This window comes from Euprymna scolopes, chromosome 11, assembly GCF_053919585.1.
Source record: "Euprymna scolopes isolate OS-2025 chromosome 11, ASM5391958v1, whole genome shotgun sequence".
NCBI classification, from domain to species: domain Eukaryota; kingdom Metazoa; phylum Mollusca; class Cephalopoda; order Sepiida; family Sepiolidae; genus Euprymna; species Euprymna scolopes.
In genome coordinates, this window is record NC_136492.1 from 24,179,056 (window position 1) to 24,184,737 (window position 5,682).

Genomic DNA, 5,682 nt, shown 5'->3' on the forward strand with positions numbered 1-5,682 from the left:
AAATTACATGATCTTAAAGCGAAGGGAAAAGAGAGAAAGTGGGAGAGGAAAGGAGCGAGAGAAAAATATAAAAGGAAAGGGAAAATTTGAACGGAACACTGCGAGAGGGACCGTGATGGACAGTGATTGCCTTCGCGCTGCTTCTGATTGCGATGAGGAAAAGTCATCACCATAATAGTTCACTCCATCTCGAGATCCATCGTCGGATAATAGAGTTTTGAAGTAATCTCCACCGGCTGCAATGCACTAGTACAATTCTAAATTCTGGTAAGCCCATAAAAGTCCTCTTGTGTGAGCGTGTCAATGACCATCTTTACATCCTCTTTCATCTCCTCAATGGTCTCAGAACGACAGCCTACTAAGGTCTCTGGTCCGCATCGGAGCATGCCTCGCTTAAGGAACAGCCTGTGAGGATGTGTGCGATAGTCTGCACATCTGCGGCACAGGGACACCGATCGCCTTTTACATAGCCTCACTTGTGTAGGTTGTTACGTGTTTTGGTAAACTTCGCTCAGCCCTGGTTGAGTGTTAACCATTCTGTTACAATATTTTTGCACTATAATGGGGGTAGATATTTATCTGCTGTCCACCGCAGCAAAATGTGACACAATACCGGAAGGTGGAGAGTAGGCAAGCTCCCCTAAAGGAAGGGGCACTCTTGCCTCATCAAAAATTACCTGGGCACACCTTCGGCATTCCCCGGTGGAGACGCATCAGGCGACAAGCAATAAACTTGCCCCACCCGAAAGCAAGGTGGCAAGGCATGAGAGGGTTGACCTCCTAGGTGATACCCAAGTGGTGTGCCTCAGTTCGACAGGTGCTGGATCAGTTCCCGGCCCCTCACCTGTCGGGGTGGGTGTCAAGGATGAAACCTTGACGAGTACTCTACCCTGTCTCCCTGCAGCCGAAGCTACTAGAAGACACATCCCACCACACAGAGTGTACTGGGGTAGTTATTTAATTGCCGCCCACATCGGCAATATTTGGCACAAGGCCTGGAAAGTGGGATACCCGCAGGCTCCCCTAAAGGAGGGGCACTCCTGCAATTTTAAAAATTGCCTGAGTAACCCCGTTGGCATTCCCCGGTTGGGGCGCCTCAGGCAGCAAGCAATAAACTTGCCCCACCGGAAAGCCCGGTGGTAAGGCCTTGGAGGGTGGACCTCCTAGGTATTACCCAGGCTGTGTACCTCAGTCCAACAGGTGCTGGCCGGTTCCCGGCCCCTCACCTGTTGGGCTGAGTGTCAAGTGACGAATCCTTGACGTGTACTACCCTGTCTCCCTGCAGCCGAAGCCGCTAGGAGACACATCCCATCAGCCCGGAAGTGTACTGGGGTATGATCCCGCACAGTCGGGAGATTCTATTTATAAACGATGCTGCTAGGAACTGACGAATCAAATTAATTCACGTTCTGTTACCAACCAATCAGAAACCAGAATTGCTTCATAAAAATTAAACCTTTTTAGCAACCTTGCATGTTTTTTTCATGTCAACACGGGAAGAATCTTTTGCTCTGTGGATTCCAACTCAAGAACTGTCTACTGAGAACCAATCATCTCCAGGACTTATGTAGAACCACGAACCATTGGAAACTTTTCTGAAACTAAACATGGCTTACACTTTTAGACATTTTTTCTGGGAGAGTTCAGAACTTGTTTGGAGGTCTTCTTTCGGTTCCGTAAGAGTTTCGCTGTTGTGATCTTTAACTGATTTATTCCATCAACGCAAGCGAAAAACTGCTGGTATTGTTGATCTGTTGATCTGTGACAGTGGCAAATCTCTTGTGGAATAGTAGTCGCTGCAATACCTCTTGATGTTCAAATGGAAGTTGGCGATTGTGGTTGCTCTGCTTGTCACGCTCTGTTTTTGCTATCGCCTTTCGACAAAGCTACTGTGGAGCAATTTCAGACATCCTGTAGATAGATGGCAAGTTGGTCGATTTCAAGATGTCAGTTATTGTCCTGCATGCCTTGTTGAACCCAATGTGGTACCATATCTTAGTGCTCTGGTTGTTAGCACCATGCCCCTACATGGTCGTGATTGGGCCGTAGGCGGAAGAATACACAGAAATGCAGCCCCATAATTCTCTTTCTTCTACCGACCTCTTTTCGTCTGGACAGCATGGGGTGAGCACGCATATTTCTGTCTCTCCGTAAATGAGAGGGGGTACCCCTCTTCCTCAAAACTAGTTACGGGTAGTTAGTTTAAGTAACGGTGAAAAGCAATTGTAAATTCTATGTAAAAATATTTTAATATATATTGTATAGATTTAATAAAATAAAATAGTTAATTATATTTCATATATATTGCGATTGTGTCGTGTTGTGCGTTTTTTTTTAAATTTTGTGTCTGCCATAAATATCTTAAGTCGGATGAGGCGGTCCTGAAGACGAAGGAAGAGGATTCCAGCCAGAATGCCACCAGAGTGATCTGGAGATAATGGAGGCGCCAAACACTAACAGTCAATATCTCAGGTATGATCTTCCTCTTGATACGCAGACCCTAATGATTGACCCATCGTCACATCATCATGGGACCGTTTCTAAGACTTCTAACCATGTATTTATCGTAGGGATATCGTTTATTACCCCGAGAAGCTGGTTACGTTCTCAGGATGCACATACCGTTGCACAGTATTCTGTGGTCGAGTAGCATAGCACTAAAACAGACAAGCGTAACGTTTCTGTGTCGCCCCCCCTCCCCCAAGAGCTATTAGCGAAAATAATACTACAGATAGAACTAGATTAGAACTTGAAACACCCAGCTTGTCAATCTTCACAGTGATCTATTTAACCACCGGCACCTATTATGTAGATTGAAGGTTGGGTATTTCAAATACTTCATTATATAAAAAGGCAGTTGTTTCTGTGTATGTGTGTTTGTGCGTCCAACTAAAAGTAAAAAAAAAAAAAAATTACAAAAAAAACAACCACAAAGTTTGTAACTGCTTGATCAGCGTTTATCTCGATAAATAATATCTGAAATACCTGCTAAAAACTGCAACGATAAACGTTTCACGACCTCTGTGTCTGTCTGTGTCTGTGTCTGTGTGTCTGTGTCTGTGTCTGTGTGATCAGATCTCACATGCGTTGGGTGGGCCACTTGGTTCGAATGAAAGATTGTAGGCTGCCAAAACAAATTTTTACGGGGAGCTGGAAAATGGTAAGCGCCTTCAGCACAAGCCTAGGAAGAGGTTCAGGGACTCTACAAACAATAATTTGAAAGTCTTACAAATCGACATCGACACATGGGAAGAACTTACTCTGCAAAGGCCGAAGTGGCGAAAGCTTGTACGTGAAAGTTGTGATGTTCTAGAGAAAAGAAAGCAGGCCCACAGCAATCTGAAGCGAGAGCTTCGCAAAAGTTTAATTGATGGTCTTAACCATGACACACAGAGCTGGAAATGCGACACTTGTGAACGAGTGCTTTTGTAAAAAGCTGGCTACGTCAACCACCTTAAGTCGCATAAAACTCCTGTTCAGGTCAACTTTGCCCCTATTAGTCGCAATTGTATTTTACTATTGCCTATTAGTCTGAACCAAACCATCTGTTTAACATGCAGCAAAGTTTGCAAGCCTACTGCTGGTTTGAGAAGACATGTGATTGTTCATAGGAATACCCTTCAACCTCAGGAAGAAGTCAACTCGATGGAAATTCTCAGTGTGTATGTCACATCTGCTTTAAGATGTGCAAAATCGCCAGTATAAAATGTGATTAGTTGATTAAAAACAAAACAAAAAAAAAACAAAAAAACAGGAAATTAAAAATCCGTCGGGGTAAATTTAGTGAACTGGAACGTTTGTTTATTGGGCCATTAAAATTGATATAAACAGAAATAATGTGTGAAAAAAGTCGTCAATAAGATCAGAAGCCTAGAAATGTGAATATGTTCTGTAAAGTTGGGTTCATGATATATATCTATATATCTATAAAAGTGAAAGTATGTCTGTGTGTGTCTGTGTACATTTCCCTACGCAATAACTCTGTCAATTTTTAGTCTACAGACTCAAAATTTGATATACAGGGTACTGAGATTTGGAAAAATCGATTTTTGGACAGAAATTTGGCGATTAAGGGGTCAAAATTCAACGATTTGACCTTTGAGAACTCTACCGAAATCCTCCGATAATTTTGGATCTACCCACTTGAAACTTTAGATATAGGTTTGTTGGACATGGATCTAACTTAATAACTTAATTTGAGCCCAAAACAATACATTTTAAGGTGTCAAAGTTTAAAAAAATTGACCGCTTTTTTTTTTTCGCTCAACATACACCTCCAAATACCCGGGCAACGTCGGGCACCCATGTTATATATATATATATATATATATATATATGAGTGTAGCGATACCTAAATGTTTATGCAAAAAATAAATAAAAGTATATGTACTTATATAATTTTTATTTTTATTTTTTTACATAAAAAAATTAGGCACCGCTGCACAATCACGAATATGTTCCAGTCAATTAGTTATAAATAATAAGAGGTATCATCAGACGATGTTCCATTTGCAAAAGCCAAATTCTCAATAAATAGGGATAGTACAAAATCTAAAACTATAAACACAAAAACAAAACCTAAAAACTAAAACGAAAAAACAAAAAAAAACAAAGACAAATAAAAAAAATCATAAAAACACAAAAGTCTAATAACATCTAGCTGATATACGAAATAGGGGGGAGATGTTAGGTAAATAGAGAGGGAGGCGTGGAAGACGATGGGAATAAAATCTAAACGACCGTCACCAAAATATTCGCCAGAAATGAGTCATGCTTAAATTCGTCACGTAAGCTAAGGATGTCAACCAACCTTGAAATAGAAGTTAGAGTTACGGTTCTGATTTTTTTTTTTATAGATAAGAATTGGTTATTTGTATTAGAGGTACTCAGTAATTCGCAATTGTAAAATACAACTACGAATTACTTAGAAACTCTGTCCAGTCATGGCTGATGCAACACGAGCATGTTACTCTGTGAAATAAATGAAGAGTTTGTAACGGGCTCCATTTGTTATGGATCGTGTTACCAGTTATAGAGCTCGGCGATTCTCGATCTGTATTATACGTGTTCGATTACTTGAAGGTCAAAGGTCGTCGTTTGTAGGTGTGACAACGTAATAAAACAATCAACAATAAAGAGAATGTTTCAGAAGTAAAATAAAGAAGACATTTAAAGGTATACCGTTAAAAAGGAGAACATAATCCAGTTACATGTATACATATAATCCATCCATCCATAGCCCTTGAGCCCCTGGAGAGGCATAGGCCATCTACAACTTTTTTTATAGATGCTTTTGTAGCGACTGAGTTTTTTTTACAGGGTGAGGGTGCTGGCCTCACGTCCAACCTTCCCAGAAGGTACATACAGCGCCTAGCCTTCCCAAACGGTCACCCATCTGGTACTTGCCAGGCTCAACGTTGCTTAACTTCGGTGATCTGGCGAGAACCGGTGTGTCAACGTGATTGTGCCGTGCATGCATATAATATGTTTGGTTAATTTTTACGACGTGCACCAGCGTATTATAAACACCCCAACCACTCCATGTTAACAGCTTTTTGGAATAAACACCCCCGCAATCTCCCCATGTTAAGAACGACTTTCGAGGTTGGGGGATGTTTATTCCGAAATCCGCTCTTAAAATGGGGAGGTTGGGCTGTTTATAACACGCTGAGGCATGTCGTA

The 5,682-nt window shown here is 41.4% G+C and overlaps 1 pseudogene; it reads right to left on the reverse strand.

The window, feature by feature from the left end:
* Positions 1-5,358: 5,358 nt before the first annotated feature.
* Positions 5,359-5,475, reverse strand: LOC145288302 (5S ribosomal RNA; annotated as a pseudogene).
* Positions 5,476-5,682: the final 207 nt, after the last annotated feature.